This window comes from Anomaloglossus baeobatrachus, chromosome 3 (genome assembly GCF_048569485.1).
Source record: "Anomaloglossus baeobatrachus isolate aAnoBae1 chromosome 3, aAnoBae1.hap1, whole genome shotgun sequence".
Lineage (NCBI taxonomy): Eukaryota > Metazoa > Chordata > Amphibia > Anura > Aromobatidae > Anomaloglossus > Anomaloglossus baeobatrachus.
Window position 1 is genome coordinate 339,818,946 of NC_134355.1, and position 8,738 is coordinate 339,827,683.

Consider the following 8,738-nt stretch of genomic DNA (forward strand, 5'->3'; position numbering starts at 1 on the left):
ACACGTATAAACTTTGTGCCCTATCCGTGATTATACACGGAGATCAGCCACTTATACTCATCTGTCCACACTGCTGCTCTCCATGGTGCTGAAGTCTTCCACGATGCTCTGTCCGGCCACCGCTGTCTCCCCGCTGCAGCTACTTCTGGCTCGGCTGTGCACTGCATATGTAGAAGCATAATTAGCTGGGCTGGAAGCAGGAGAAGGCAACAGCTGAAGACAGCGTCGCTGGAGAGAGGTGAGTTTTTAAACAGCTTTTTATTTTAAATGTACGTGATTTTTCTGGTACGTGTTTCTTGGATCACACCACTGTGTGGTTTGTGGGACATTAGTGATGCCAGGAAAAAACGGACATGTCTCTATGCGGAGCACACAGACATGCGTGGATGCCACATGGAAACACGTCAGTGAGACAGAGACATCATCTGCATGTGTCTGTGATTCTGCTAAGTATAAAAACTGCAACAAAAGTACTAGAATCACTGATGTGTAAAGGAGACCTAAGACTGGGTTTGCATTAAAAAGAACTTGTATGCATTCATAGGAGACTTAGGAGTATTATACACTTCTTTTCAGGCAATTGAAGAAACAAGAGATTCTTTGCAATCAAATTTTGGGGGAAAATATGACGAAACTAGCAAATTTGAATTCAAAATATTCTTTCATCTCTAGTAAGAATAATAAATGATAATAACATGAGTGCGTTTCTATTGAAACAATATAATTTAATTGACAGTTCTTGTTACAAATAAAACTTTTTTTTAGATATCTTCTAATTAAAAAGTTTAATGTCACTATAGTTTTCATTCTTTAGAAACCATGCGACCATGCATAGTGTATTGAATTATACAGTAGGAGTTGAAGCCCAGTTTATACACCACTTCACAAAACTGTGTTCTAAAGAGTCTCTACACATTAGCATTTTATGCTGTAATAATACAACTTGAAAGGAATCAACAAATTGAATTTGTTTTTTTAAGATCACAAATACAGAGGACAGAAAATATAATCATCTCTGCTGTAGGAGATAGTTTTCATAGTTCAGAGGCTGAAAAGATGCAATAGTAAAAAAAAAAAGATAAAAAAAATAAAACAGCAGCCTTTTTGTGAAGAGTAAATAAATAGTCAATGACTCTATTGTGATGAAGGAACAAGGGCGTACAGACATGAGCCTTACTGGGTGTGATTGGCCTCTGCTGTTTTCTGTGACTTGCAGCTTAATTGGCACCTATAGTACATGCTTTAATTACAACCGCTCTTGCATGTCCAAATGTAAATTAATTATTTACTTCATTTGCCTGAGGCAGCAATGAAGATAACATGGATATATGCTAAGCAATATATTTTGCAAAACGAATCCTCTTTTATTAACTTTAAAGAAATAAAAGAAGAGGAAACATTATGTTTATGTTCTGTAAATGCTTATCACTTCCATTTAGCCGAATGAAGAAAAAGAAAAAGGCTCTTAATAGCAGCCGCAGTGCGAGTACTCATGTAAACACCCCTTCTAAGTGGAATTTGAAAGAGACAGCTAAGATTTCCAATAAATGAAATCATTTCCAAACAGGGTGCAAGCTGAGAAAAGTATAGCCAATTAATATACAACAATAATATAATATTCTGTATCCATACCAGAAATACATTTCAGATGTAAGTGCTTTGATTGATCAACACATTTTATTATTATGCAATGTCTTGGCTCGGAACATTAATATTGAATAAATGATGTACATAATTACACTATTTGCCTCTGGCTTGTGATTTTAACAGGCAAATGTGAAAAGAGGGAAATAAAAGGTGATGTACTTTAGAATTTGTTACTAAATTGCTTCATTTGTATTTCAACTACTCTACGTGAAAAGCACGGCTTTTTTTCTTCCCGAAAATGAATTCAACTGAATATGAATTCTCTCAATGTAAATAACACCATTTCAGCCTCATCTGAATGAGTATTTTGACAAATGTAAAAAATAAATAGCTCCATGGCATATGTAAGAGTATTGTAAAATAGAGAAAATCACAAAGTTCCATCTGTAAGCCATATTGCTGTTGCTGTCACCATCTGTAAAGAGGATGCAGAATGACAAATTCCATTGCCCTATCAATACTGTTTTATGATAATAAATCATTTAAGCTGTTATCAGAGGAACTGTCATGATATTGTATTAACCAAGGTGCTATATTCCATATATATGTACACTGTGAATTGTAATGCAGTTTTACATCATAGTCATAAATAAAGATAATATTTCAATGTGCATTCATTCTAGCTGTCTTTAGCATTATTATAGAAGCATAAACAGGTTATATAGTAAAGAAGTATCTAAAGATTATACAAAAGGTTTTTATTATCAGGAAATAAACGTGAATGCAGGGAATAGCTGTTTCAAGACAGATAGATAGATAGATAGATAGATAGATAACAGATACTAGATAGATAGATAGGTAGATAGATAGATAAATAGATAGATAAGACAAAAAATTGGAACCGCACAAAAACAAAAAACTTTTTAGGGTGCAGTATTCCCCCCTTGAGGTTTCTTCAGATAGCCATCCATGAAAAAGACAAAAAACGTCAGGCAGCACTCCACAATTCTTAGATTACTTTACCCTTATTGGTTTATTTATTGGATGTAATTATGTATTTTTGCACCATGCACAAAAAGCACTTTATATATAAGCACATGATGCACTGTGAATTTTGGATGATGTAATGCTGTATGTATTCATAGCAATATGCACAATGTATGTATAAAAACTTTTATGATACTTAAAAATTTGATATAATTATGCTTGATAAGCAATATGTAAATGAGTCACTATAAAAATCTCACATTTTTGTAACCACATTGTCAGAAGTAGGTTCAAGTGAGAACCGAAACGTCACTATGCACCCATATGACTGATAAAAGTCAAGTAATTTAAAAATTGTGGAGTGCTGCCTGCCTATTATTTGTCTTTTTAATAGATAGAAAGAAAAATAAACAAATAGATTACTACATATATATAGTATACATACAGTATATAAAATGTACAGATTGAGCGATAGATTCCATACCTCTTCTTGAATTTCTCCAATTTCTTATAAAAGAAATTCAATAATTCATGCTATATCACAATCAAAGATAAGATCAAATGACTGAAAGAAAGAAAAGAGAGATAATAAGAATCTGGTAGGATTTGGTACAGCAGAGTGGATAATGTGGCATGTAATAATAATAATTATTACTTTCACATGGTGCTGAAGGCACACCTTCCTACATGATAGTGTACACATGCATATATTTAATGGACTGTATAATGTATAAATACTAGGGATGAGCATGCTGTAAAAATCTCTGGTGCTCTATACTGAAATCATGCAAATCAGAATGCTCGGGTGCTTGTCTCAAGTAACGAGCATAAAAGAAGTCAGTGTGAAGCTTGTAGATTTTTCCGGAAGACCCTCCTAGGATGTTTAGGGGGCAGTAAAATTGCTGAAATTGATGGAAACATGAATGCATCTTTGTTTACGAGGTCACTGGTGGGAAGAATGCTGTTGGAGTCTTGGGCCACTTTGATGGAATGACAATAAAACATAAATAGCCAAGAATAAAATGGATTTTACAGGAAAAATGTTAGGGTACACTTTTTCCTATGTAATGACTTGTATACAGTAGCGACAAACATTTTTGCATTTTTTTAAAGTGTGATTGCTTTTGTCTGGTTGTTGTGATGCCATTTTCCTGGTGATGAATTGAAAGTGCATGAAGTAATCATTATGAAGGACCTTAAATTGAACCAAAATGCTTTTGAATATAGGTATGGCAAACTCAAGTCAAATCATCCAGTTCTTTGCAGAGATGAAAGGCTTCTTGACTGGAACTCGTACATTCAAGCCTACTGCTCTTAGCTATTGCACCCCAGTTTAGCGACTCACTTTGACCTCATATTCTTATTAATTTTATGCAAAATCTGTACAGCACTTTTATAGACATCAGATACAGATATTTTCTTAGGCTAAGTTCACACTTCAGTTGTTTTCAATCCGTCAGGTCCGTCAGCAACGGATCCGTTGTTTTTTAGATGTCAACTGATGCAACTGATGTGTTTTTCACAGGATTCCGTTCACAGGAATCCTGTGAAAAAACGGATCAGTTGCGTCCGTTACATCCGTTATGCATCCGTTAGCGTCCGTATCCAACGGATCCGTCGCGATCCGTTTTTTCCCTCTTCTTTTGGCCAGCCCAATGGGAGTGGCTGAACTTTTGGAGATGTATATAATAATGTGTTTGCACAGCTCATCTACAGGTTGGAGAAGAAGAATCAACATGGATGCAGTTATTTCTAAAATTCGGTTGGCTTTCATGGAATACTCTCATCAAGCCAACATGTTGGCATATAGGGTTGCAGAGGAGCAGCATGAACGCCGTCGTTTGCGTCGGCGTTTTTGGATCCACCCAATCAACTCAGTGAGGATGTCCCTTGGGGTTTATAATACCCTGTGTTTGGAAATGAGAAGCCACCCAGAAAAATTCCACAGTTACGTACGGATGTCTGGCCAAATGTTTGACGTTTTGGTTGAGAAGGAGGACCCATTCATATGACGCATGGATACATTTTGTCGCATGGCAATCCCTCCAGCTGAGCGTCTAATGATAACACTCCGGTAAGCCAATTGTATTGTACCTTCTGTTCTACACATACTGTAATGTAATATATTGCCTGTCTTGTTGCTGATTGTTGATTATTTTTCTTTTTTTTTTTTACAGCTTTTTGGCAACAGGGGAGTCTTTTGCCTCTCTGCACTTCCAATTCCGTATTGGAAAATCAACAATTGCTGGAATTGTGATAACAACATGCCAAGCATTGTGGGATAGTCTCCATTTGGAATATATTCCACATCCCACTGAACAAGATTGGTTGGCAAATGCATCCAAATACCAGGAAATATGTCAGTTCCCAAACTGTATTGGGGCTGTAGACGGAAAGCATATTAGGATCATCAAGCCGGCTCGCTCTGGCTCTGAATACTTTAATTACAAAAAGTACTTTTCAATTGTGTTGATGGCGATAGCTGACGCAGAGTATAAGTTTATAGCTGTTGATATAGGAGCATATGGCAAAAGTAACGACTCTCAAGTTTTCAAACTATCAGCAATGGGACGAAATTTGTACGGAAACAGTTTCTCCTTCCCTGCAGCAACACCGCTTCCAAACACTGATGGACCACCGATGCCTTTCGTTTGTGTGGGAGATGAAGCATTCCAACTAGACAAACATTTGATGAAACCGTTTTCTAGCCGTGCTCTAACACACACCAGGAAAATATTCAATTATCGGTTAAGTCGAGCTCGCCACATGGTTGAATGCGCCTTTGGCATACTAACTGCTAAATGGCGAGTTTTGACAAGTGCAATAAATTTGAAAGTTGATAATGTTGACCATGTAGTGAAAGCGTGTGTGGTTTTACATAATTATCTTTTATCAAATGGTGACCTTGCTACTGAGGAACAAGTTTCGAATCCATTGCCAGAGTACCGAAACATCACCTTTCGAAGCAGTCAAGATGTTCTGCAAGTCCGTGAACAGTTCGCCACTTACTTTGTTTCTCCAGTTGGCAGACTTGACTGGCAGGATCAAATGGTGTGATATTTGTTCATTTTAATGTATATTATTTCAACCATCTTATTATACTATTGTAATTTTATGTTTACATAATATGTGCGAAGCTACTGTAAGATTGAGGAATATTGCAAATTTTTTTCGACAATCTGTGTTTGTAATGTATTCTTTTTTTGGACACTTGATGTTGTAAATCACTTCTAAAATTTAAATAAAAATGTATTTGAAAACTGTGTGACGTTATATAACCAAAGACACAAGAGTAAATTTTATGCATGTTTTATTTGAAAGTTAACAATTCTGAAAAATATGTTATAAATTCTCGTAAGTTCGTGGGGTGGAGATAACACTGGTGAGGCTCGCAGGGCTGCCCCCTTCAACAGATGGGGTATGTAAAGAGGAGAGGGAAGGGGAAGGTTGGGCAGAGGGTAATACAGAATGGGAAGGTGTGGCAAAGGTAAGAGAATTGTTGGGAAGAAAAGGGTTTGGAGAGACAGAATATTGATGAGGGCTGGGAGAAGGCTGAGGGATGGGAGAAGGCTGAGGGCTGGGATATGGTGGATTTTGTGGTAAGAGGGGCACAGACACAGAATGATGGTTTGGGAAATGTGGTGTTGGTGGAGCGGACATTGAGGATGGGGATGGAGTTGGGGCTGACATTTGTTGGCTAGAAAGTGGGGATGGAGAAGGAACATAACTTTGTATAGAGTGTTGATGATATGCAGGCATTGATGTAGGGTTTTGGATTGCAGAATGGTACTGGACAGATGATGGGTAATGTCCAGAGGGCTGAAACTGTGCAGAAGTTTGGTGAGTAGGGGCTGCTGGCTGAGGTGGTTGAGTAGTGGAGGCTGGGTGAGGTGTTGTCAGAGGGGCTGTTTGAGGTGGTACAGTAGGGGCTGGTGGTAGAGTAGGTGCTGGAGGCTGAGGAGGAACAGTATAGGCTGGAGGGTGAGGTGGTAGAGTAGTGGGTAAATTAAGAGAAGAAAGGTAACGTACTCTGCAAAGAGCATCCTGGCAGGCCTGCATCACATACAGTTGCTGCTCAGAGGTTAGGTTTTCCAGCTGTCCGACTATGGATTGGAAATAGTGTTGTGTGGGTCTTAACTCTGAACGCATCAGATCCATCTTGCTGGACAACTCCTGTAAGCTATGGCTTATCAGTTGGAAGCCAGCAATTATTTGCTCTGATAACACCTTCATTAAGCTATGGATGGATGCGTTTAGAGCTAAGATTTCGGGGCTGCCCCTATCCAGTCCCCTTGGGCGCTGTCGCACCGAACCAAAAGTTGTTCGCGTGTCAGAAGCGTCCAAGGGGTTGGTTAAGGGAACACCTACTCGCTGCTGAGCAGCAGCTGCATGCACTGAGGTCTGCCAGTAAGCTGTTGGGAAAGATGGTATGGAAGGTAAAGATGTAGAAGAAGTAGAGGTGGAAGGGAAAGAAGTAGAGGTGGAAGGGAGGGAGGGATCAGCGGTAGAGGTGGAAGGGAGGGAGGAATCAGAGGTAGAGGTGGAAGGGAGGGATGGATCACAGGGACTGTTGGAGGGGGCACCAGTGACGGTCTCTTCTGTCATCGTTTCAGGAGGGGGCTGGACTGCTGCAGGCTCCGTCGTGCTACAGAATGTTCTGTGGGATTAAACAAAAAACAAAATTTAAATTACTTTCAAATTTTAATAAGCATTCTGTTCTCCAAAAAAAAAAGCATAAATAATTTACAAATCAACTCAAAGTCGGTGCAATTACCTTCTAGAAATCATAGACGATCGCAGGAACGCAAGGGCTTCGGCATACTTGTACTTGGAGCCCTTGCGTTTCCCCGAACCACTTGGAGCCTGCATTTCCACATTTAACTCCCTCCTGAAACGATTGCGTAGGGACCGCCACCGGGTGATCAGCCTTGTACCTGAAAATAGATAATACAAAAGATTCAGAGAATTACAGTGTAAAGCCGACAAGTACATTCAATGAATTATCTATACTTACGTGCTTTGTTTTGGGCCCTTGTGTCGAATCTATCCCATCCATCTATCATGATTCCAGCGATTTGGTCCCAGAGTCGTCGGGTGACAACTGCATCAGCATGGCGGTGGTCTTGCATGGACCACAACGGCTGCCTTTCATGGACGAGGTCGATGAGGAGGTCGACATCGAATCCCGCTTCCTCCCCATCTGAATCCCCGTCCGGCCGCCGCTGTGAACCCTGTGTAATCAGAAACATATTGAACATTAAAACCATTAATGTGATACATCCTTTCAGAATAAATGAAAACACACTCACACGCTGTCGACCACCGCCGCGCACACGACCCCGGGCATCGCTGGGAGGGACTCTAGGACGGGCACCACCTTGCACCTAAAAATAGAATTAAAACATTAGAACCAACAACATTTTTATTTTGTGTTGTAATGTTTGTGATATAAGTTATATGAAATATACTTACATGTTGCGAGCCTTCACCAGACATCTCGCCACCCCGTTCGCCTTCTTCTGGGCTCCCCTGTGATTCATCTTCCGCCTGCTCTTCCTGTATGCAAGTTTGTAAAATTTTTGTTATATTTCATCTCAGATCACAAAGTCAATCAGTTAATAATAATTACCTCCAATCGCTGTTGCCTTGAAGGGGGGCTCCCAGAAGAAGACATGATATAAGAGCTATAAAAATGTAAAACAACACGTTAGTAAAACAAAGTTGCCCTAATCACCGGTACAGTGGCCTGCAAACATACATACTTACATTTGTTGGCAACTGTTGTGGCACTAAAGGACACGTCACAGAACCCTCAAGACCACTTTAGTTGGTGGATGTCAACCACCGAGCAAAAAGCTGTGGAAAGACAAAAAACAACACGTTAGTAAAACAAAGTTGCCGCTAATCAACGGTACAGTGGCCTGCAAACATACATACTTACATTTGTTGGCAACTGTTGTGGCACTAAAGGACACGTCACAGAACCCTCAAGACCACTTTAGTTGGTGGATGTCAACCACCGAGCAAAAAGCTGTGGAGAGACAAAAAACAACACGTTAGTAAAACAAAGTTGCCGCTAATCAACGGTACAGTGGCCTGCAAACATACATACTTACATTTGTTGGCAACTGTTGTGGCACTAAAGGACACATCACAGAACCCTC

At 39.5% G+C, this 8,738-nt stretch overlaps 1 long non-coding RNA gene across 1 annotated transcript; it reads right to left on the reverse strand.

Moving 5' to 3' along the window:
- Positions 1-7,879: 7,879 nt before the first annotated feature.
- On the reverse strand, positions 7,880-8,259 carry LOC142295273 (uncharacterized). The gene is made up of 3 exons (XR_012751405.1): positions 8,204-8,259; positions 8,047-8,130; positions 7,880-7,958 (listed from the first exon to the last, which is right to left on the reverse strand). It is a non-coding gene; the product is annotated as an uncharacterized LOC142295273 (long non-coding RNA).
- Positions 8,260-8,738: the final 479 nt, after the last annotated feature.